The sequence below is a fragment of the Monomorium pharaonis genome, chromosome 1 (genome assembly GCF_013373865.1).
Source record: "Monomorium pharaonis isolate MP-MQ-018 chromosome 1, ASM1337386v2, whole genome shotgun sequence".
Lineage (NCBI taxonomy): Eukaryota > Metazoa > Arthropoda > Insecta > Hymenoptera > Formicidae > Monomorium > Monomorium pharaonis.
The window spans coordinates 3,865,671-3,892,516 of record NC_050467.1 but is presented as its reverse complement, the minus strand read 5'-3'; the positions used below and the strand labels follow the sequence as shown (position 1 = coordinate 3,892,516).

At 41.7% G+C, this 26,846-nt stretch overlaps 1 protein-coding gene across 2 annotated transcripts in view; it reads left to right on the top strand.

The window, feature by feature from the left end:
* LOC105829835 (3-phosphoinositide-dependent protein kinase 1) overlaps positions 1–26,846 on the top strand; it is a 343,579-nt gene that overhangs the window by 160,244 nt on the left and 156,489 nt on the right. The window lies entirely within an intron of this gene.

Below are 26,846 nucleotides of genomic sequence, written 5' to 3'. Positions count from 1 at the left end.
CGTCGTTTTATGAGAATAATATGTGACGCTCCCAGAAAATAACGCGCGACAATCACAATCGCAGTATATCAAAGTTTACTGTCGTAACTTAGCGAAATTCGAACACGACGCGCACTCTCGGGAAGGTATAACCACATCCGGTCTTTAAAAGCTCTTCAATCTCTGACAGCGGAGAGAATTACGTTTGACGTGCGTGATACACCATCTGTTCTGATTCCGGTTAATTGCTTGTTTAATCTAAACACGTAAAAATAAAACAATAGGCTTATGATGGATCTATTTATACAATTGAATAAAACGTTTAAAACTCTCTTATGAAAATATCTTTTTATAACATTGTAACAACAATTAACGCTATAAAAATTAATAAAATTGTTGGAATTAGATAAACAACGTTTACTTTAAGAGAACTTCTGAAATGGCGTGTAGGTCTCTGTATTCGCATGTAATTGCTGTTAATATAGAAACAAGTCAATCTTGATAGCGGCATAAGAGATTGTCGAGTTTAAATCAGTTTGCAAATACGTGTAATGCCGATGTTTGGATCCTCACGAATCCACTGCGGCCTCGCATCTGGGCACCTTTCAAATATATTCAATGGACAATGCACAATGTCAAGTCTTCTTGCGCAATCGAGTTTCAGCCCCGGGGCTTCTCTTCGCCTGTATCTCCGGCACCGAGCAGGTGCAAACGTTGATTCCCCGCAGCTGCGGCCGTGCACCGGAGAATTTCGTACGCGTCCCCCGTCTCTCTTTTCTTTATAATCTCGGCGAGCCAATCTGGAAAGTCCTCTATAGTCGGGGGCTTTCAATCCCCGTCTTACGCTCTTCAATCCATGCTTCGGCTCCCGCGATTCCACCCAGGACTTTCCCGGCGCCGGGGCAAAATAATCTGAAATTACTCGACGTATTTTTATTCACTCCGACGCTTCTTAACGCTCGCATAAAAGTCTGTTATTGCAAAAATGAAATCTTTGCATCGTGCCGAGCCGACTCGGTTCGCTTGGGTCGCTCCAAAACTTTCCTCCGCAAAGTGCGAAACTTTTAAACTAACAATATTAAATATTGCTAGCCGTTACCCCCGTCGCGACGCCAGGAGAGATCGTTACATACGAAAGTTAATTTGCACGCCTGCAACTTCAAACATTGTTATCCTAATTATTAAGGCTGAAAATTTTGCCTGGGACTTTGCACGTAGCTGAGATTTTTACTCAGTTTTAGAGATGATTTTTTTAAATATACATTAATGTGATAAAGAGAGAGAGAGTGTGTGTGTGTGTGTGTGTTTGTTGATAATTTCATTAATTTTCAGAGCACAGACATGATTTTTTAATCGTCGAACAAAATCACTTTGAGTAAATGAAGCAACACATCTCTCTGCCAAAGATATTTTGGGGAAAATTGAGTCTAAGTAAACGTTATATCTATGTCACTAATTCAAAGATTAAAGCCATCGGCAACGGTACGTTACATAATGCAAATTTGAACAAGATACTGTTGGAGATTTGACTGGAACTGCTCCGCGCTAGGAAAACATCTCTCTGGCATCAAACACCGGAGCTCTCGATGGGTCTCGCGTCCGTTGGTGCGCCGCGCCGCGCGCCGCACCGAATTGCCGCTCGATAATTCCCCTTATCGAACCATTCGTACATCCGTCGACGGGGCTTATCGATAGCGATAAGAGTGGAAACGACCCCCGGAGGCGTCCCCTTGGAAGAACGCCTTTAATGAGCCGTCAGTAGATACACCCGAGCGATTCGTCGGATTTTTTCGAGTGAGAAATTGTCTTGTTGATTTAAATTTTTCGTGGCCCGGGCGATGCTTATCGCGCCCCGATTATCGGACATGCCTAAATCGACCGGCGTCCCCAGATTATCCCTCTAAAGTTTGCGGGCCATATGGCGAGACTTGAAAGAAACACGTCCCTCGTCGATATAACGTCTCCTCCCACGAGCGATCAGATAAAACCCGATATATCGATCACCGGATGGAAGTGGAGGATCGTCGGTAACGACGTCATTTTCAGTCCGACTCTCGGGTCGTCTTCGCGCACGTGTTATTATCGTATTTATACGCGTATCGTGTTACATGAATTATTTTTATCCACTATCGGTTAGTTCTAAATATAGTACGAAACCCTTTTCTTCGGCGTACTCGTGCGGAATTAATGGCTCTTCTCCTATATCAATATGTAGGATGTTGTTAAAGAAACTTCTCGTGCAGATAAATAACAACACTTTACTCTTTAGTTAATTTCACGTAAACATTCAATGCAGATATTTAACTTGAGAACCTTGCTCGCAGGGACATTGCTTTAACGTAAGGGGAATAAGACGATAAATCACAATGAGAGAATTTTTTTTCTTTATTGAAAGATTCACAAAAACATCTTTTGCATTATAATTTTTTTCTACCTTTGTCTTTTTAAATTAATTGTTTATGGTTTCTCGTATGGTTTTAACTACGAACCGTTTAACTACGCAACGATCGGCATACTGGAAAACAGTTTAGTAATAAGCAAGTTTTGGTGAAATAGTTTCAGTTAAATGTTTGATTAATATAACCAAATATTTGATCATATTTAATAATTTTATTAATAGTAACCAAATATAATAATTAATTATTAAACGTTTATAAAATATTATTATTTCATTTTATTATATGCATTAACTAAATATTTAATATTGAAATTATTTTATCAAAGTTTAGTATAAAAATTATCGTCTATAGGCTTGATTATTATTATCAATCTTTTTTACAGTGCAGACTTGAAACGTGCCGTATTTTCTTGAGAAAAAGAACACCAGCGTGCTAATTTGCACGGCATTTTCTCGATGACAAGAAGAGCGAAAAGTCGTTTCTCCGCACACGGCGCAAGGCGACGTCTAATAAGCCGCCTTGCTCGCCGTCCTTGAAAAAATCGAACGCATCACGAGTTGCGTAACCTAAATGTCCCTCCATCCGTTCAATCGGTCCATTATCCTCGCCCCGGCGAACCGTGCGATAAACAAAGCCTCGTGGAAATGGCGCGGCGACGATGCGGATGCCTTGAGATACATGCGGTGTACCTTTTGCTGCTGCTGTTGCTGCTGTACGTGGATACGTGCGGGCGTACACGTGGCTGCTAATAAGCCTGTCATATATGTGCCCTAGCATTGTGCCGGAAAATTGTGAACGATGTACAGGGGACGCGAATGCGGGTGCCTTGTCTGCGTTACGTCACACGTACCTTCGAGTAATTAACTTTCCCGTTATGCACTTTCTGATTGACCCATGTCATCCCTGCGGTGTGCGTGCGCGATAATTAGGGTGTTGACTATCGGGGAAAAACCGAGGAAATTTTCGAAGAACATTTATTTTTTATTCTTGAAAATTGTGAATTTTTATGGGATTATATTGATATTCAGGGAAACTGTAGAATTTTTACTTTTAAACTTAAACTCTAACCCTTTAATAAAATTGTTTCTTTGATCATTTTTTTTAATGATACAATAATTGATTAGCAATAATAATGGCATACACGTCATTTGTCATATTTAATTTATATTATTCTTTTTAGTATTTTTTCAAAATTTAAAGTGGGTTTTTGTATGATTGAAAAATATTAAAAGGTACAATAAAAATTAATTTATATTTTTAATTTATTAAAAAATTATCTAATCTTGTCTGAAACTTTGAATAAAATTCAGAAAAATTCAAGAATTCTTTTACAAGATTTGAGCAAACATCTTCATAATGTATGTACTATAAAAAGACAAATACGTGTGTCTATACGGCTGCAAATAATTTGCGGGATTCTCGAGTTATCGATTATTTTCCAATCTCACAAATTCGAACATTTTAATTAGTCATTAGCTTAAGCGAAAGAATTCCTGGAAACGTAATCATCCGCTGTAAAACGTAAACAACGTTCATCATAACGTTTAAATTTTTCAGTTGAGCTCAGCAAGGAAAGTAAAATAGCTGGCTCGCCGCTCGAAAAAAAAAAAAACCTTTATTAGACATTTAGGCCGCATGTTCTTTTCGTTCTTTTACGTTGCGTATGCCCGGCCATTTCGAAATCTTTAGGAGATCTTTTCCTTACGTCGTGTCTGCGCGATATACTATTTAAATTTTTACGGGGATTAAATTTGTAATAACTCCACCGTAGCACATCTGCCCTTCATTCTTTAAAGTATAGCGCTTTCTTGCATGCAAGATTAAGAATATACTAGATTCACTGTCTTATTCTTAAGGGAATTCTTCAAAATCCCTTAATTATTCAAATAGTCTTTTGAATAATTAAGGGATTTTGAAGAATTGAGTTACAAGAACATAAATACATAACATCGATCTTAAGATTATTATAAATATGTAACATCATGCAAAACCTTAAATTTTCGATTTTAATTTGTGAACGGGGCAATATGCCTTATTGAAAATTTAGAAGTCGCGACGAGACCAAGGCTACCATAAAACTGTCAAAGGAACAAAATTTATACGTGCGAGTATACGCACAAATTTTCCTCTAAAAAAAAAAAAAAATGAAGATAGAACAAGATTTCGTTGGTTCTAATTGCACTCGACTAACGCACCCCGCCGACAGCACCCCTTGCCTGTTTAATTATAATTTCGACCATCCCCGCGGCACTTTGCTCCAAAGTTTCAGGTTACGTCGGGGAACGATCGTGGCCTCTTTCGCCGCAATCATAAAATTTAATGGAAATTAAATTATGGCGCGCCGTAGTGCAATATTTCGCGCCAATCTTCCCCGCGGATGAGAGTGGTAGAGGAGGGGAAAAGAGTTACGAGGAGGATTGAGGTGGAGCGAGGAGGAGGAAGAACCGCGGAGAAAACCGGAGAAAAAAGCGCAAGCAGCTATTACGAAACGTCAAGAAACAATTATTATCGCGCCATAACGCGGCGTAGGCACGCCAATTAGGAGGCGCCAGTCGTTGCGATTGCGCCCAGTTTTTACGGCGCTACCACAGCCTTACATAATCTCCCTTGTGCTCAAAGAGCTTCCGTAATTCTTGGTCTAATCAAGCCACGCTACTTCTTCTCTACCTGTTTACTTCGCCTGTCTTTTTCATTGTTTCTCTTTTCTCTTTTGTACCATCGGCTTTCCGCCTCCTTGGCCTTCCTTCCGTTTTTATTATTTTCTAAGAAAAATAATGTTATTAACATCCGACGTTGACGACCCAGACGCATTCCTTAAAAGGTTTCTTATCGCACGGTCTTCCGACAGTTTCCCTTCGAGAAGTAAAATCGTACAATCGCTTATTTGCTTATTATATTAGAATCTCTGTTTGTAAAAAAATTTTATCAAAATATTTATTTAGAATCTATATTTATGTATACATTTAAAGATTTTGAGACGGAATTTGAACAATAGAAACAAGTTATGATTCATACATTTATAGTATCAATTTGTTGAAACTAAACTGAGGTGTAGAAATCATTACTTACGTTATAAAATCAATCGAATATCATGATAAAATTTGTATTGTAAATTTGAAATATAATATGTTTGAATGAGATTTGAGTGAAAAAGTACTAGAAGTTATTAATATCTTTATGTTTATACAAAACAAAAAGTTTATATAAAATTTTATAAAAAAGTTTATGTCATTCTATATTTTTTTATTTAAAAATTTTTTTAATTTAAAATTTTTATATTTATATAATAAAATAAATATAATTAGAATACATTTTTAATAATTCTGTAAGAGCAAACACAACATGAATGACTTTATATGACAATGGCTCAACCTCATGTTAAATTGCTACAAAGTGATATTATGTATTTGATTGTGTTTCCAATTACTATTCTTCACAAAGTCTTAAATATACAATCCTAACGCGAAAACTCGCAATATAAGAGGATTTTATCAACTTTTTTTCAATTTTTAGAAATAGTATTATTTACAATACGTTTAATATGCTTCTACCATTCAATTTTCTTGATTTTTTTCCTTATTTTTAAAATATTAAAATCTATATACATAATGTTCTCAGAGATAAATGTTGAATAATCATTGATATACAATATGTAGTTAATAATAATGATTTTTAACTGGGGTATAAGAATTTATCTCAAGTAATCGTTCACTTCTCTCTTCCGCCTCCCCCTTTCCCCCCAAAAATGGGATAACTATTTCTCGGTTATAATCGCGACGTAGAAGACAACGAAGACGCGGTGAAATCGTATAACGTCACACAACAATCGCGCTTTGAGAATTCCTACGATCAGAGCGGAAAGTTTCTCGTCGCCGCGCCGGTCGGGTCGGCCTTCTTTCTCTAGTTGCGCGCAATTTCATGACGTCGCGACAATTCCGTTGCCATAGATGGTGCAATCGGTGAGCTGCTGCGCAATTTGCACGGCGTACGAGCAGTCGCGTACGTGCACGTAGGTACCGTGTACGGATACTTGCCCGTGTGTGCGCGCGCGCGCGTGTACATACGTTCGTACGTGCGTGCGTGCGTGAACGCGTGTGTACGTCGTAGCCAGTGGCAAAGATTGATGTCACGGGCCGGCCAACCGATGATCTTGGCCCGGTTCCCACTGCCGATATATCAACGGCTTCGAGCGGTTCTACGGTACGAAACAAGCGTCCTCCTCACTCGGCGCGCATACTAATCCCCGGTGTAAAACCGTAAAAACGTAATGCATGCGGGCATAATGCATAAGCCGACGCGCTTGACGCAGAATTAACGTGACGTAAAGAGCGACGAGAGTAAAAAATTGCCGGTGGCTAAATCGCGCCGCCGCTTTCACGTTACACACCGCTCGAATTTAGTCGTGTAATGGCCGGGGAATTAATTAGCATTTCAAATTATACCGCGCGCGCGCGCGCGTATAATATTCTCGTAAGGTAACCGGGGACCGGATAGGTACACATCGGCGGGTTAATAGTTACGAGTCGAGTATACACGACGCCTCGTGCAAGATCCGTGTAAAGTGTTCCCGCGTGGCTTCACCGCGGATTTCAGGTTTCCCAGACTTTACGGCGCAATCTCGAGACGACGACGACGACGACGACGACGATCGAGAGGCTGGGATTCCACCGCGTGGCGCGATCGCGGCGCGAGGAGGATATTACCGATGATGAAGGGAGGGGGGGGGGGATCTAATTGGCCTTAGGCGTCGATGTAAGAAAGTTAACGGCTGCGTTCGCACGGCACACGTTTTAGCGATGGATCCTCCGAGCGCTGTCTCACGTTCGGCAAATTTTCGTCGCCGTCGCGATTTCTAATTGCCCAACGGCGCACGGACGTCGCGTATCCTCGGAGCGAGGAGCGGCGGACGTCCATGTACAAAGCGCGGCCAGGTACGCGATTCTCGGCGCATACAGGTGCGGCGGCCATCCGTCGTTAATTAATGCTAATACGGCTAACGAGCGTCGGTTACTTTGTAATTCGACAACGGTTTAGCGGCGCGAAAACCGTTATCCGGAATTATCCGAAGATCTCTCCCCGTTCTTTCTTCTCCTCGTCGCTCTTTCTCCCTCTCTCTCCCGTATCTTGTCTCTCCCTTCCTGTCCTGCGGTACTGCGTGGAGAGGTGCGCCGAAAGACAAACAACTGTTACAAAGAGCTTCTTTAAAGAGTAATCGTTACCCGACGTGAGCAGCAAAAAGGCGTTCGACTTCATTCTCCTCGACTCTCTCGTCGCTGTAAAGAGCCTCCGCCACCTGTGAATATAATTAAAACACTTACCGCGAGTTAACGTAAGAACTTCGACCTAACCTAGGTCCTCGATTAAGTGGATACCGATCGACGGAATCGATTTTCGTTGTTAATCGACGAGGTGCCCTGATATCGCCCGCTAATTCTATCCAACCTCGAACGATATTTTGTATCGGAAAGAGGATTGAAATCCCAACATCGATGGCGTCATTCTGCTCGTCGCGCTATTCACAGGTGTCCGTCATTCCAACGCGCAATCGTCATCTTTATTCGTCGGAATATTGACGCAAGAATTCCATAGATTGTAATCGGCTTTGGATTAGTAACATTTCGATCGCTCCGTAACCGGAATCCGATTTCGCGACAACAACCGGCGCAACGCCGGTTTTCCGGCCGTTAACACAGTTGCTGTGTATATTAAATTTAACCCCACACCGGTTTATTTTATTTCAGTATCTTTTTCAGCATACGATAAATCCGGAAAATTATTAGTAAAGTTTTAAACGTTTGCCCCCACGAAAACGGGGATTCTCCATTTCTTTTAGTGGTAAATTTTAAATGGCACGAAGAGAGAGAGAGAGAGAGAGGAGCGAAAAGTTTATGTAAAAAATTTAAGGAATAATTAAGATCTCTCTTGGTAAATTGAGTTTTAAAAATTATCGACAGTATTACAAATGGGACAATTAACGTTTATGAGTAAAACTAATTTGTATTGATAATTACTTCGGTTGAGTAATCGACGAGAAATAAGATTGTGTGCTCGATCACCGAGTTTCATTTTTGCACCGGCGAGTTCTCGCGCCATTCGAGGCGAGTCTGCAGTTTCAATTTCACAATTTCGGGATGCAAATTAGGATCTACCGTAAATATTAATAAAGAAATTGCACTTGAAATCGACGAATTTTAATTACGCGCTCGTCCTTGCGGCAATCGTCGTCGGTCTGCGTCGACTGATTTGCGACCAAGCCGGAAGCAAACGGCTCCCTCGGCCTCGACTTGCGAACGCGTTTTGGATTCCTGCAGTCGCACGTCACGTCTCGCGTTTCACGCCGCGTCTCGCGACATCCCATCCCGACACCGCGCGCTTCTGTTTCTTCGCTTCTAGCTTTTAATCGGATCGAGTTGACATTCCGCGCCGCGATGACCAGCGCACTATTAACTCGCTTGATAGCGCGCGGTGTGTTGTGCTCGCATCTGCTCGATCAGGCGGGTTATTGCGGGAACGCTGAAACAGGCGAAATGTGTGGAACGTAAACGCGGAAGGAGGAGGCAGCCAGGACCACACTGCGATCGCGTATCATAAATACGATCGACAGCGGCAATTTATTCCAATTCCGTTTTCCATGAAACGATAACTGGACGACACCTCGGTGCTTATCGCGGTTACAATTTAATCCACTCCGTATATCGTCGTAATGCGCAATTGAAAGGGGTTTTCGACTCAATAAAGTTGTCAGAGGGGAACACAAAGTGAGTTTACGCGGCGAGCTGCTAGTACGAGCGCGCGAGAAGAAAAAAAAGGAAGGAAAGAGAGAGAGAGGGAGGGAGGGGGGGGCGAGGAGGAAAAAAAAAGAGAAATTGCACCGGCGATGCACGCGGACGCGCGCGTATATGCGGGCTCACGGGTCCGCAATAATAATTTACCACCTCTAATTACATCCACGGTACTTTCCCCCGAAGTGCACTAATAACCCCACCGGCCGGCGGCAGGGGCAGCTGCCGCCGTTTTACAAATCTCGCATTTACATTTACGACTCGTAACTTACGAGGTAGCGGCTCGTAAAGGAGCACAGGAGTTAACGATAATTGCAACCCGGGCTACGCGCCCCGGCTACGTTACATATATATCGTTTCTGATAAATTCTGCCTTTTAATTAATCCACCGGAGTCGCCTTGACTTTCCGCGCGGGAGTCTTTGCCTTTTGTGTTTTTGCGTATCACGGCGCATCGATCTCGCGATACCGTAACGAAGCCCTCGACGTTCGACGTTGGGCGAGCGCAATTTCCATTTCGCGATTCGGCGACGACGAGGAGGAGAGCTATGGTCTAACGATAATTGCCCCTGTGTGTTTACGTGTAAGATTACGCGGTACACGGTTGCGCGTCTCGAGGGATATATCGGTTGGATGAATTTTTGAAGGCTACAGGCAGGGAAAACGGAGATCCGGAAGGAACAAGCTTCCCTGCTAAGCGATATAACGTTCCACACGGCGTGTAACGCGAGACCAACGCCCGGAAAGATCATGCCGGCTCCGCGAGGCGTCTGGCCTTGAATCGATATCCTGATGATAAAAAAAAAAAAAAAAAATGCCGTGGGCACGCTAGTGTGCCGTGTCGCGCGGTGTGGCGTCTAGACGAGATTGTAAAGAAGCTGCGGTCGCCAAGGCTTTAATGCGATTCCGTCCCGACGGATGCACCGTCCGCGCTCCTCTCGCGAAACGTCCAACTTCCTCTCGGATTCTCCCGTTCTATCGTGCTTTGCAGTCTCTCAGATGACACCGCCGTCTGGCTGTCAAGCTCCATCGCCGGGGCTGTAACTGCCAGGGAAACGGCGTGGTTTTTTTCCCCTCTCCGTCTTACTCCTCCCCGCTCTCTTTACGACTTCCGGCGTGACTTTCTTCTCCGGTGTTTAAAACGGCATCTTTTATTTTGCACGTGATTCCCGCGCGCGATTGAACCGCGTGATTGAACCGCGCGTTTGATAGGAGACGAATGTTCCGACGAAAGTTAAGGGATGCAAAAGGGACATTCAGTTTTGTAATTTTGTAGTATCTCATGACAATACGATGAAGCACTTTACGCTAGAGAATATCGCGTCATTTTTATAATATACTCTCTATCGATAAAAATTTACAGATTTATGTAATCAGTTCATAATCGATTGTTCTTCTCAGATTCGACAGTGATTAGTGAATTTTTTACGGGCTAATGCTACACGTATTGTAGATCGAAACTGAAGCTACGATTTTACAAATTAACTTTCAGCTGGGATATATAATACCCTAATTGTTAAAGCCGACAAATTCATCGACTCTGCACTTATCTATTTTAGCATATGTATATTCTAAGATGCTTTGCGTTGCCTTTTTGCCACATTGGATCGACTAATTTTCCAAAATTATCTTAAATCGTCTCGAAATTATACAAATCCGTGCCCACACGTGCGATGATTGGATAAGAGGAGCTGATGACCGATTTGAGGAGCCGGTTAGAGGAAACGGGCGTCCACCATAATTCGCCGACTCCGGGGGTGCTGGCTAACTCGTAATGTCGGCGCCTAAATTTCTGAAGGGGATCCCTGACGCGATGAGGCTAGCCGGCCGTGGAGAGAGATAGGCGTGCTCACACAATAAATAACGTCCGCGTGGCAGAGAGAATGCGTCGGAATGCGCACGGTGCAACAGCCGGTGTATTCGTGCGTGTGAAAGAAACGATATAAACACACGCAGGCGTACGGTAAGTTTTTCCGGTCTAGGACTCTAGTCACGTATCTCGTATACCTGGGCTTCCGGGAACCACCTCGGAGTCTGCTCCTTTTTCCCCGATGGGTACGCGTGCACTCGTACGAGCACGCGTCGTGCGTGTGTCTTAATAGGATTTCGGATGCGCGCGTACGCATACACAACCGGAGGAGTGCTCGCTCTCGCGTTACGAGGGAGAGAGCGACAGGTGGTGGGTACGCTTGCCCAAACAACAACGCGCGCCGTCAGGTTGGGGAGCGTAACTCGCTCGCTCGCTCGCTCGCTCGCTCGCTCGCGCGAGTCTTAAACCGCCGCTCGCGAATTCAATCTCTCGCCGATCTCGTGCCAGTCTCGTAAAATTCGATGGCTCGGAACGGGAACGGCACGGCGGGATGACCGCAGAGAGCCTCGTGGATGATCGCTCGGTGGCCCTGAGATATTCATACCGCGAGATATACACATTGTGTGCGGCGGTCGAGAAGATCGGCTCCTTTGAGTCGTAACCTTCTCCCGTTCCGGGCCATCGAATCGCGCTTTCGAGATGTAATAACGTACACGTACAACGGCCACTAACGGCCGCCACTCTTCTCGGCTAATGCGCGCGATGTGTACCAATGGCGCTCGGCGGCTTAATGGAATTCCATGTTCCATAAAACCGTGAAATTGATACTAAAAGGCAAATATGTACATACTGTAAACGCTTTCGACTGGAAGACGAGTATCGCATTATGTATATTGCGCGGCGGCGGCGGCGGCAGCGGCTGGCCTCGCGCCGGGAATCACCTGGACCACGCGTGTGTCCTTAAATGTCTCTTTTTTTCTCTCTCCTTCTCTCCCTCATGCACCCCAGAGAGATTTTAATGGGACTTTATGCGCCGTAAAACGATGCAATCGAAACGCGAATTCGGTTTCGGGAAAAAAAAAAACGGGATGAATCGTGCCGCCTCCCTTTGGACTTTGGCGACGGGCATATTCCGCTTTCGTTAAAATACATAAATTTATCTTTTCCCGTTACCATTTCTCTTTTAGGAAGATTTAATGAGATCAACAATTATTTATATATCAAAGTCTTTTATTTCTTGACATTAAATACATAAATATTAATGTATACATATATACATACATATGTGTTAAATGTAAAACGCTACAGATGTAATACCAATTACATTATAAATAACGAGATAAATGAGTTTTATTTGTTGTTACGTACAAATAAATGACATTTCGAGGCTTGTCCGGCATCGTTGAAAACTTCCGTGCGATGTCTATTACTCTTCACCTAGATTACAACGCACGTGCTGCTTAATGGAATGTCATGTGCTATAAAGCGACAAAGTCGATACTAATAGGTAAATGCGTATACTCGCCGGGGGATCCGCGGAGAATGAATGTCGAACGTGTTTCCCTCGGAACGCGACTACCTGGCGGCACGTGAATCCTTTAAGCACTTGTATCGTGCAATTCCGTGGAATTTCTTGCTTCGCGAAACACCGAAAAGAGTGCATAATATGTCATGTTTCGCTTAAATTTGCAATTTAATGACATTCCCGCACTCCCTCTCTATCTCTCTCTCTCTCTCTCTCTCTTTCTCGCGTGTGCGCGTGGATCTCGCGCGGCGCTTTTAAATATCACGGAAGCGCCGAATTGGACATTATTTTCCCGCGCGGGTTTCCGACATAAATCGACGCAACGTTACGGCATGTCATTTTTATCGGCTCGAGAGCGGCGGCGAGAGCGCCTCTTACCGCATAAAACAAAGCGGAATAACGCGCGAGCCGAGGCGCATTATCGAGGCGGATGCCGGGGATTCCGCTGTACAATTCGCGAGCCAGAGGGGGCAACATCGATATTCCCGACGAGAAGGGAGGGAGAGAGACAGAGGGAAAGCGAACGGCGAGTTCTGCGCGTAGGTAACCGTAAACACTGTAGACGAGAGATGCGTCTTGAGAAGGAGAAAGATTGAAGTTGAGCGGCAGAAAGAGAGAGAGAGAGAGAGAGAGGAGGAGGAGGAGAGGGAATGGCGCGAGAGGCCCCTGAAATTCCGACGTCGTCGGCCGCTTCTCGGATTCCTTTGTTTGGTCTACGCTTCGCAAGGGAGAGACGGATAAGAAACGACGTGCTGGAAGGCCGGGAGAGTTTCTCGACTCGTTGTCGGTTGGTGGTCCCCGCCGCGGAGACGAGTGGTATGCGAGAACCGGTGGTCTCCGACGGTCCCGAGGAGTGGGACCCGCCGCTGGCTTCGCGCCGGCCAAAGAAGGGAGAGGGGGGTAAAACGGGACCGACGGGGCCTCGACGTCGGGGATATCGCAGAGTGGGGCGTCGCATTGAAACCGTGGGGGTCTTGTGAATGAATCTACCTGACCCCCCTTCTTCTCTCTCCCCTCCCCCCCCGTCTCTCTCTCACTCTCTCACTCACTTTTCCCTCTCTCCCTTTGACCGCAGCGAGACAACGCGGCGCTTTTGGTGAGCACTCCGATTTCAAACTGGAATTCTTTCACCTCTCCTCTCCTCTCTCTCTTTCTCTCTCTCTCTCTCTCGTTCGACCTCTTATTTAGCCTAAGCGTTCTCCTCTTCATCGCGGCTTTCTTCCCGCCTGATTCTCCTTTTTCTCCCTTTCCTTCATTCCATCGCCTCCTCGGGCGCTTCTCGGTTTTGCGTTCACAGGATGATCGAAGATGGGTCACGGAGATGAGACAAACTGCCCGCGTGGGAAGACCGTGCGAATCTTTGGCACGCTTTATGTTTACTTATTGTGTGTATCCAACGTAACGATATTTTCTCTCAACAGCTTCGTAATCGCTCGTTGTCTCTCACATCAACGAATATATTTCATCCTAAGTACCACCGCAGTGCGCTACTTTTGCCCGGTGACGCAACGCGGATCGTTGATTTTTATCGGTGAAATTCGTTCACACTTGCGACGTTTTAAAATCTGCAAATTTCACCTTTCACTCGCTCGCGAATTACACTACCTTGTATCGCGGGAACTCTGATATTTCTGCGTATTATACCCACAGTGAGATTCTCACGCGAGGCATTATTGACTTTTTGCTCGTGCTGTGAAACGGTCCTCTCTTCCTAACTAAAAAGGTGAAGTTGAGTAGGAGTGCCCTCCTCGGGTTTAATGCGGTGATCTTCTGAATGAATATACCTGCCTGTGTGCGCCCTCCGTGCGTTTCTCGTATCTCTCTCTTTCTCTCTCTCTCTCTCTCTCCTTTTTTTTTGCCCCGCCGGTCCTCATAGCGCGGCGGCTCTTTTGGTGCACGCTCCTATTTCAGACGCCGGCATCCTCTTCTATCCGCTCGCTTTGCTTTTCCTCCTGTCGTTTTTTCTAGCAAGTATCGGACTTCTCGGTATTTCGTTGTGGAGGCGATCAAGGGCAAGGGTCCTGGCTGAGAAGTCCGCGTGGGCAGGATCAGTACGAACGTGTGAACGCAGTCAGAGGCAGATCACAGAAAGCACCTGTTGGCTGATAAACCGTCTCTTTCTCTCTCTCTCTCTCTCTCTCTCTGTCTGTCTCTCTTCTTCTTGCCTCGCCTCGTAAATTTCTCGACGATGAACCCGGGATGATGTATATTATTGTACGCGATATACACATGCTTGCTACCCCAAAAACGCACGCTTCTAATTTTAATGACGTTCTTAAACGGAATCCTCCATTTTACTGAACAATTTTATATTATCTCATGCAATATATTAATGCTTGATATTATACAGATTTTCACGATTCAATTTGATATTTTGTAAAGTTGACTCGAACTTTAACAAGTATTTTATTATTTTTATGTTTATATATATATATATATATATATTTTTTTTTTTTTAGTTACAATAGAGCTACAAGAATGAGCAAGTATAGAATGAGAAATATATATATGACATTATAAAATTATAAATAATTGTACATATACATAAAAAAAAAGATTATTAAGACAGTTAATAGAAAACGAAATATTGTCTAAAAAATATTATAATTAAAAATAAACTCTAAGACATTCTGTACATACATTATTCATAACTTTCAAGTTGATCCCCAATATTTTTACATCATCCGTGACGAAATGTTTAGATCCGTCGATTATCTTTCTTCTCTTCCTCAACGGATGTAACCGACCTACTAGGTCGTAAACTTTCTGTATGATAAATTTTTAAGTGTGAATCTTTTGATTTCTCGCGTTGCGCGCGTGAGAACGAGTTCTGGATCCATTTGGCAAGCTCCCCGCGCGGCGCCTCTCTTTTCTTTTGGCCGCGCTCGACGGCGCTCGACCTAATCTCCATTTTCCCAGTGTTACCGACGGTGTCCCTTTCGAAATCGTGAATTATGGACTGGCACGTAAAGCCCGTGTGTACACGCGGGCGAACCTAACTAAATGGTAATCGGCGACGATTTATCTTCGGCCTCGGTCGCGCCTACCCGTTCCACGTACCCGGGCATTTCCATGTCAGTGTTCGATCCGTGTAAGAGGCACCTGCCACTTGTTGAACCGCTGGAAAACGAAGGAGCATTTAGCCGGTAATAGAGAAAAATCGGAAAGTCGACACGAGACGAGCAGACGTCGCATGATCCCAAAGTCAAGGATTCGAAGAACGGATCAGCGAGCACCTATGAAGCGTGTGTCGCGCTCGTATCACATTCAAAGCTTCAATGATTGGCGCCTCTGATTTTTCTGATACTAGGAAACGAAAAGTGGCTGGATGAGGGATGCCTTTTCCGCACCCATTCGTTTCGCGATTGAACCGTAACAATCGTTCGCTCTGTTCGCGCCTTCGTCTTCCGATTCCTCGTCTTCAAATTCCAATTTAATCGTCGTCATTTCAGCTTCTCACCCTGTGCCTCTTCCTTCGGTTCCCAATCGATACGCCTTTCTTCCGCGGACACCATTGCGAGAATGACTGCCGGAACTTTCGTCGCAAAGTATTCTAACGATCCCTCTTCCGCGAGAGAAGTCCGGGGGGACACCCTATTAAACAAACTTTTGAGTCTTATTAAAATTTTCCGACCGACGCGACGCCAGGCGTCTTGCATCTACCTGGTGATGGCAACTCGTCGTCCAAGAACTCCGGACGTTTAATTCCCGATAATTGCTACCACGGTCACGGACTCTGCGGGGCTCGACTTTAAATTACTGCGACTTCGTGCTTGCATCCTTACACCACCGTCACCGCCCTGCGGATACTTTCTCAAAGGGTTTCCCGCCCTGTCCGTACTCACGACGACGCGTCCTGTTAAGCCTTGTTCGCAACTGCGTTTACAGTAAACGTGGCGGAATACATAAGACTGCCTTCCTTACTTTCGAAGCTGGAAAATTTATGGGCGGTTTATGCTCGGGCTTCGGAAAATATTGTTTCTTCCAGTCGAACGTGTTAGCGGCGAGGAGAGAAAAAAGAGGGAGAGAGAGAGAGAGAGAGAGAGAGAGTGAGGAGGAGCCACAGAGAAACTTGAAAAATTGCCTACGAGCGAGCTCGTTCTTCCGTTACGCTATATCGTGGAACGAGAAGGACGAGTCGTTATTACGGAGATCCAATGGACCCCTCGAAACCGTCGCCCTTTTTTCACCGTCGACCGCCTCCTAGAGAGCATCGTCTCCTATGTTATTCCTCCGGGAAAGTGTACCTCGCGCGCGCGAGGAAAAAATGACGCGGATGAACGCCCGATTCGTTCACTCGTAAACTCGTTTTCCCGGGTAATTCGTCACGAGATGTAACGCGCGCTGAAATTACCGAAACGCATCGTTGACGTGCTTACACGGAAAATGTCTTTATTCTGGGATAAACGACGGGCAAATTTGCGAGAGAGAAAGCTACTCGAAATAATTTTATTTTTCTCCCTGTGTATCCCCACGCTCCCCTTTTTCGTTAGGGTAAACTCGGGTATGATGTATTTTGCCATAGTATTTTTTTTCATGCAAAAAGTTTTATTTTTATTATTTTTTAATAGCGCTTGGTATATTTACTAAAGCTTAAAGCATGTGACGCTATCAGTATTAATTAGAAAATATTTAATAAAAATTTTATATTATCAAAATATTGTAACATAAACATTGGCTATCTTTTACAACTTTTAGGGAAAAGATAGCCATAATATTATAGGATAGTTGGACATATATATTTTATATACTTTATATTATATTTATAAAATAATAAAAAACCTATAATTTTACATTTCTAGTATTGCCACATATATTATCACATTTTTAATTTTATTCTTAAATATTTTTAATAATAAATGTTTATGTAAACTTAGAATAAGTTATCAATTTACGTACCTTTGTTGTCTAATGTTAATTGTGACAGCTCAACTGTAATTTATTTAACATTGTGGCAATTTTTAATGAAAAACTTTGCAAACAATTAAAAGTAAAAACGTGATGTCCACGTATTGTAATATTCACAATATTATTATTTCAAATAGTATTGGCACATAAACTACAAATAACGATTATCTTTAAAATAATTACAAGAATATTGTCTAACAATTATTGAAGAAATTATTACCATTGACCATCTTTTCCACATGACCATTATACTCTAATTTACGCTATTTAGTACTGTTTAAGAATCACATAAAATTTATTAAAAATAACCTGTGTAGATGAATTTTAACTTGGCTTTAATTGGAAAAATATTTGTGAAAATATTAATTTATTATTACATTTATGCTAGTTTTTTACATCTAGAGAGAAAAAATTAGAATATGTATAAATTTGTCGTCCTTTGCAATAATCAGTTTCTATATTCATAGAATAATTATATACATGCTTAATTTTTATTAATCATATAACTTCACGCATTTTTTAATTTAAGTTTTTATCAGAAAACAGTAATTTTTACTTTTTATTGAAAATAAACATAAACTTTATTTGAATTTAATATTAATTCTTAACATTACACATTAGTGGATGTGTGAAACCCCAGAGGTCCTACTTTTCCTATTTTTACTTTGAAATGGAGTCACTTGTTCAAATTTTCGTAATTATTCAACTTTTTTTTTAAAAAGACTTATTCGGATACACACATAACAATTTTTTCTATAATATAATAATACATCCATTAAAAAGGCTACTAATATATCTTATCCAGTAAAACAGATTATCTCGTTCAATTGCGAATTAAGAATCCGTGGAACGAAGCGCGAAACAACAATCCCCTCATCGGAAAATACATTCGAGATGCAAGACCCACCATGCATTCGGCGTACGTTATCTGGCTCAATAACACATAAAATATTTCGTAACGGCTGGCGAGCGACGTTTGTTATTGTACGGCGTGCTGCAGCTTGCCATACTGCAGCTCGCCGTGTTTACCAAGGCTGCTTCACTGCTTATCGTTTGCGCTCGGCTTGACTCTAGGCGCGTGCCGCTGTCCTGCATCATCACATTATCCTTCGCGACGCGATCACGGCGAGCATCGCAGAAACGCGATGCATACACGATCGTTTTCCATGAACAATTAGGCGTCGATTAGACTCATTTTCCGTCGACTAGACAATATTTGTTAGCTTGTTTGACCGAAAATTATCGCGATTGTTCGAAGTAGATGTTTTTTGCGCAATATACTCCAAATGGGGAGGGGAGACGTGAATTATAATATTTAACATACACTGAATTGTCCCGCGTTGCACGCTGCGAAGTAAGTGGAAAAATTGAAATGAATTTAATAGAAAAATATTTATTCAAGGTACATATCTATGGAAAAATATTATTTGCTTTTTTCGTGTCCTACACGAAATATACTTACTTATTTCAAATAGTATTTTTTTAATAGATGCATTTTTTAAATAAATACAAATATTCCTCCGTTATTACTATTTTCTATTTCAACTATTTTTCGCATCACAGTAAAACGGAGTCGTATAATTTTGGCTGTATCGATTCTCGTTGTTTTTTTTTATTTACATATAAAAAGCGCGTGAAAGAAAGTTTCAATTATAATCGTAAAGTCTTGACGCATCAAGGGAACGCTGTGCGTATGACACAGCATTTCAGTCGTACGTTTTCGGACATTTTTCGTCGCATTTTAATCAGTCCAGAGTTACGTCACGTCGCGCGCGCTACCGGCGTAAAATTGCCGCGTTTGTCAGCGCGCGATTGGCAGTCCTGATGCGCCCGGGCCGCCCGATAGCAGACTGGCCATCTTGGTTTTATAAGGAGCAGAAAGAAGAGGAAATACGCAGCAGCATTCTTCCCGCGGGTGATCCTTCACGTGCCGGTGCCTTCCTCGCGTACTTCTGTCGCAATCAGCTTCGGGAGTGCCGTGCAAACTGTCACGCGATCATTAATCCGGTCGTTAGTTCCCGCGTGCGTGCGTTATTAACCATATTTTCGCGAGTGGCGCGTGGCATACTTGCCTGTGCGTGCGTGCGTGTGTGCGTGGCGCGACGAAGTGACGTCTGAAAGTAGCAAGCGGCAGTTATGGGGTGAGTACGATATTTGTTCATCTCTGCCACTCGCGATAATAGTTTAGTATGCGCGGCAATTATTATACTATTCGAAGGGTCGTTTGCCTCGGGTGCGTCGTTCTAATTGAAACACGTGTTTGGCTTTTGCAAATCAACGCGGCTACAACGTGAGCGTCGAACTCCGCCTCGATAAGTGATGATTTGGATTTCATTTTAATCTGTAAAAACTAGAGACACACGCGTACGCAGATAGTATTTATACGTACGTAATTAAGAATGTATATTTGCATTTCTGTTGAAATGAAAGATACTGTAGGTAGATGTAAGCTCTCACGTGGATTTATCGTTAAATAAATAAATTAATTAAAATAAATAAATTAAGAGTAATGCCAATATTTAATCCTGATACAATACCTTATCTGAATTCGAAGTTCGTAAAATGGAGCTCATTGTTTGGTCACAATTGTTAACGTGTGTTAGTGTCTTATTGTGTAATGAGAAACAAAGGCAAAACGATACTTGTATCGATTTATATCATTAAGGGCCAGTTGTTCTAACTTTTTGGTAAATTTATCTATCAAATAAGCGTGAGTCTATCTTAATTTTTTTCTTAAATAAAGGCAGACACTTATTTACCTGATAGATAAATTTACCAAGAGGAATTAAAATAACTAAGTGGAAAATACCTTATGTGAAGAAATATAAATATATATTTTTATAAAATACAGTAAAGAGAAAAAATATTTTAAATTAGTATTATATTTCATAATATAAAATAATTCAGGTATGTTGATTAATTTTTCTTTTTATTCCTTTTTCTTGAATATATTTTTAATAAAAGTTTGATTTTTTCATGTCTTATCAGGATTAAATATTATTTGAATTAAGGCACAAAAAAAAACAGTATTCTCAAATTTCATTTTAATACGCGTAATAATACCATATCATATGTGCTTGAATAAAAAGACGGGAAATATTTCATAATGATATAGCACGTATCAAATGATTGATTACATAAAAAATGTATAGTTGATTATTATATTTTTACAAATTTATATTTATCAAATTTCTTTATTTAACCATTTTTTAATACCTAACCGTTAAAATTCTCGTTAATTTATTAAATCCTTTCAGTAATAAAATATTAAGAAAATTTATGTGAATAGATGAGAGATTTGGAATTTACTATGAATGTCAAGAATCAAAATATTAGATGATTACCAATATTTTGTGTATACAATTTGAAAAATTCTGATTAAAATATATCTTACAAAATATCTCTTGTTCGATAGATATATCCCGCTATAGTTAAATAAACAGGACAGTATTATGAGTTACGCGTACCTGTACGATCGCGGATTTTCAACGCTGCAGTTGAAGGCTCATTAAAATGCAAGCAATCACTTTTCACCGGACGATCAACCGGTGTGTGTATATATGCTGGTCAGTTTAATAATTATCTGTTCCACACGTCTCCTGACAACGTAACAATCTTTTCTCAAGACTTGGTTTCACTCACGTCGTCACGGTCTTTTTTTTTCCGGTTGATCGAATTCGTAACATGCTTTCCTGTTTACTACCAGTCGTAAAATGCAAGTACCTTCCGAGCGATTCGAAGAATGCGTTGCAAATTAAGAACGAAAGGTGCCAAAGGTGCCAAATTAAGAAATGGTAATTATCCGTCGGTAATAGCACGGCAATCAATGCACAAATAAAAACAACTTGACTATATTTCCAAGTAAAAGTAATTTAAATCAAATCTTTATGAAAATTACTAAGAAATCGATTAATTTGCAATTTATTAGGCTGAATATTATTATTTTAATACTTTTGGTAAATAGTTATTTACTGACGATTATTTGCGAATGTGGCAGTGACCTATGTCAGAAAAATATGTCATAATAGTGTCAAAGTTTAAAAACAGCTGAATCAACTGTCAAAATTTTGCGCAGTCACTAATTAAGATAAGAAAGATCTCTGTGTAATTAAGGCCTGTCTCAGTGACGCATTTAGATGTTAGGTAGATACGAAATACGCCAATTCAAATAAAGATACATGATTTATTCTTATTAGTAGCAATCTCATGAGGATGCAAAGTCTTACAAAAATATTACATATATTTTAGCATCTATTACAATTATCTGTTAATAGAAAATGCTTTTTCATTGCGACATAACGTAAACTCTTATAAATGAAACTTTTCGTTCGACAACAGGATGTAACCTTACATCGCTCGTGCGTAACTGAGAATCGTGATTATTCCCATTACAAATTCATTCGACGAAATCGTTAAATTGTAAGCGCTGTTTACAGGACGTAACGTAACGATTGTACCATTATTTCCGGTATTATCTTCGTATGGTTACCTTCGTGTTTCTTTTCTTCTTTTTTTTTTCCTTTCGAATGATTCATGACAGGATGCATCGGCTTGTCAACGGCTAACGGTACCGGCGACGCATGCCACCGTAAAAGAGAAAGAAAGAAAGAAAGAAAGACGCGCTTGCTCGTTTCCTGTTTGCCCCTTTCCGCAATTTCCGCGTAAGAATCGCGAGTGATTAGCATTCCCCGTGCGGCGCGCGCGGCCGACAATGAGAGGAAAATAATTAAGCGATGGGCGATAATTAAATGATGAAACATGTGTGCCGCCCAGAGGCTCGTTTCCTCTATCGACCCCGCTCGTGCACGAAGCTGTTTATTCTGGTGCACGAGCCGGCGCTGGTCTTAACTCTTACATCTGACATATCGGTCTATGGCAGGCTTAAGTACGCGAAACTAATTTCTCTTACGAAATTGACGTAACTTCCTCTACAACTTGAGATATCTTCACGTTCCTTTAGGACATTTCGTGATTTTATCACATAGATATTAATTTCTCACATAACATTCTCTATATCCTTCTTCTTTGTATATAATTTATAATTTTGGTCCTTATTTATATTATTGTTTATCGTATAAAGTTGTTAGCAAGTTTATAACCTGTTCCAAATTTACTTCATAATTTGAATAACATTTTTCTTTCTTTATCGGAGATTTGGCATATCATTAGTGTCCCATATTTCTTTTCGGGATTATGAGAACTTACGAGGCCTCGAGGGCTATAACTCAAGAGGCTCTAAGAATTTCAAGCTACGAAATCTTCTCTCACGTGACAAAGAAAAAGAAATCTAGAAATTTGAAGTTTTTCTTTTTGTTTTTTTCTTCCAATGTCAATCACCAACGAACCGAGTGTTATCTAATGATATCTCTCAGGGAGAAAAAATGAACCGATCGGCCGGCCGCACCTAAAACAACAACTCATTTTCGGCCGATAATTTACTGCACGCTGCGGAGGTTCTGTGCCTCTCGTTCCGAATTTCCGAAATGATCCGGCTTCCCAGAAGATCGCCGGACATTGTCAGACGATCCTTTGTGTCAATAGTTTAGAAAGAACCATCGCCCCTCTATTTCTCTACATTTGGCACTAGTCGACTACCTACTTATTCTTTTTTGGGGGCTCATTCTTTGACTGTAGGTTTCATCCTTTTAATAGTATTCCTTTTTATTGTTATTTTTGTAAAATCGCGCTGTCCTTACTATCTTTGAAGCACTCCCGTAAAAGCGGCGCCAAGGGCCAAAGAACGAAAATCTTCGCTTTATGAATCGACACATACGGAGAAGGTTTAAGAATTTTAAGAATTCTTCAGGTAGGCCAGTTTATGCCCTTATGCCTTGAATAGTAGTTCTGTTTACCGTTGTAAATCTCTAAAGCGGAAATTGCACGGTTCGAGATATGAATGGAACTTTGATAAACTATGGTCGGAAAGTTTGTATATCGTTCAATTTTATTATCGCGTTACGCTTCGTTTTTCATAGTTCCGTCCAAGGATTCCATTGTTGACGTTAATTGTCGTAAGCTCACCTGAAGATATCGACTGTCGTCACACCGGCGACCAGTGGAAAAAAAGAAAAAACGGCGGTCGAAGACGACAAATCGTCGCGACTCTGACGTCGTGACAGTTGTCGCAAGAGGTTGTTATCGCGTAGTCGCAACAGATATTATTCAGTTAATTCCCGGTGCACGTTGCACGTGTTACGTCAATGTGCCGATACCGGAAATTAGAACTGTCGTTTACGTCAAACGATTATAATTAACGTATTAGTAGAAAGAAAAGATAAGAAATAAGGTTTTCCGCGCGTATTTTTTTCTTGTTTTTACGTACGTCAATGGGAGCGAGCGAAATTGTCTTATTACATATCTATTATCAGCCAATTTTATATGAACAATATTCCAGTGGTACAACAAAATTTTACATTACAAAATATTTGTTTTTAATTGTCCAGTCCTACTATGAATTTCAGATTTTCCTTATAATTGCATTATTTATTAAGTCAAGAATATAATTTCTTTAGCTCTTTAATTTAAATTAGCATAATTATACATACAAATTTTTTTACATGTTTATTACGTCATCGCATTCATATATTTGTTGCGATTACATCTGTACGCTTCCATTCGCGGAAAGAACGAATATAATAATTAATTCTTTCGTTAAACATCGCAAAATATCCAGTTGACTCACAGCATTGTTTTCCTCTCTTTTGTTTACGGCCGTGATCGCCGTGCCTTTATAATTTTTCCTATTTTTAATTTGGCCTTTGTCTTGCGCCGCACGAGCGGCTAGCGTCCGTCATGCGCGATCGCCGTCGGCGATTCCTGAAAAATAATTGCGTTGCCCGACCCTGCAAATGGTGTGTCCGACGTATCGCAAGCTTGAATCGACGCACACTGACACGCGCGATCCCGTGTAGGTACTTCGTACAAGCACGTGCCGCTCAAGTTCGCCATGCAAAGTATCGTACAATTGACCCAACGCCGTTAATTGCCGTGAAACGCCCGACGTCCTGGATATTGGCTGTCACACGCGAAAAGTGCTGTACAGCGAGGCACGGAAAAGGAAGGAATCGAAAAAGAAAAAAAAAACGTTGGTACCGCGTCGCTCGGTTCGCTTCCTTGCGTGATCTCGTCATTAACGCTCAGAATGCCAGACAGCGGTGAGATTAGGCAATCGATTGCGATGTGCTTAGCCAGCGTGTAGCACGCGCGCGCGAATAAATTCGGCATTTATCCTCGGAGGAAAAAAACTTCTCGCGCGGTATGTTAATTCATGATAATAAGGCTACTCATCCTTTTATGGTTGCTCTTTTTCCTCCTCCCTTCTTCCTGTTGTCGATAATCGCGTCTGTTTGAACATTTGGCTAAGCTTTTTATGTAATTCGAGATCGACGCGAACGTATGTGCGCACTGATGGGAAAATGTATTGTATTTGTGATTATAATCGCATAGTACAATAATTATAGCCAGAAATATCCTTTTTATAATAACTATTATTATATTAGTAATAATAATCATATGCTGCATATTAAAATTGTATAATTTATTGTACAATTTTTTCATAGTTGCAGGATCACTATAAGTGATTATTACTATTAATATTCTTGTAATAGTTACTGTAAGAATGATATCCCTGCACGGAGAGTTTTATAGTAAAAATTACTATGTACTTGTTAGTAGCTACGGACCATAAGAAATTTTCGAAAATTAGTAGACCATAAGTAGCGTAAATACTATATGATAATTTGATGAAATCGTAATAAAAATTTTCATTTCTTCCTTGGCCCGTGCTTACTATTTTACCATAGCAATTTTTATTACACAACTTTCTCCGCGTGACTAAATTATTTTACTACGCAATTACATTCGCAAATATTATATTTTTTTCTATCAGTGGACGGGAAGCCGCACTACGATTTCAAAATATTGGTTTAACGTCGCGCTTTCCTCTCTGCGACTTTGCGCGTACGCGTGCGCACCGCCACCTCCTTCGTCTTCCTCTCTTCTCTCTGCGACCCCGAGGATCCTTTCGGGAACGCGAGCCGAAAGAGAAGGCGCGCTCATACCTTTTGGAACTAATAAATATTCTCGAGATAAAAGATATTTTCGCGAGGAAGGAAACGGCTTTCGTCGAATTCTCCTGCTTCTCTCTCCTAATTTCGCGCCACGTTTCACCGCCCTCGGCGGCGCCTTGGGAAAAATCCTCCTCTACGAGCTCTATTATGCGCGACGCGATTACGAGACGCCCGTGCGCGTCTCGTAAAAATGTCGCCGGACACGTAATGCGTTCGCGATAAATATTCCCGGCGGAAACTCGATGCCGTTCGGACAATTCAATTTCGCTCCACCGATGCGTCCTTCTATCTATCTTTCTTCCTTTCTCTCTCTTTTCTCCCGACGAGTTTTATCAAGCGACCTGATCGCTCGCGTTTGCCGATAAGTATTTCACAGTACTCTCTGGTCGTGCCTTGATCCTCGAACTTGGTAATTCACGAAGTTGAAAAAAAAGGTATACGAAGTAACTCGAAGAACTTGATAATTCACGCGTTAATTTACAAAGTTAAAAAAAAAATGTATATGCGCCTCGTACGAGCACGTTCGACTAAAAATTTTCGTTAAGTTAGCTCCGAAAAATGTAAATGATCTCACCGGACGTCGGACTGGCAAATTGAAGACTTAATTATAGCGTTCTTAGATTCTTCAGTTTATTATAGAATTATTTTTGATGCGGAACGTAGATGTAAAATGTTAATTCACAGGATAAAGCGTGTTACGTTTCCGCCGACGGCGCCGGAAATTTTTGCCGAAGCCGGAGGGAAGAATGTATAATTGGTTCCACTAAAGCTAAATTAGAAACTTAATTAACGATTTCGGTTATCCCAATAATAAGAGTATGGAGAATAAATTACAAGATTTCGAAATAAAAGCGGAAACGTCAAACTGGGGCAACTGCGTTAACAAAATTAATGCGTCAAGGCGCCATTTCTTACGCCGCTTCCTTCTCGCATACGTTTTCGTGCTCGTGGTACATTCGTAATAACATTCGTTGAGAAAGAAGAAAGGAAGAGAAAGGTATACGCAATACAGTCTATAAATATTCCATGTGTTTAATTCCGCACGTGTTAAACGAAATAGCTTGATGCCCGGGCTCTCTATCCGCCTCGTCGGATTCTCTGAAGCGCGTTTTACACCGGAGCTTGCTGCCTCGCGATTCTAAATTTCGCGAGCTTCTTCGCACGCAATTCGATCCTTACTTGGGTCCGTCGTCGCGCGCGAATAACTATCGACCGTTATCGCTTAATATTTCAAGCACTTCGGCATTTGTGCGCCGTTACGTAAGGAACGGCGGGCACTTATCGCACGTCAGACTGCCTAAGCAAGACCCGTAGCTAACGCTAAAAGCCGCGTTTCTCATGGAACGTTGGTTTACGAGTTTAATAACGGAATACT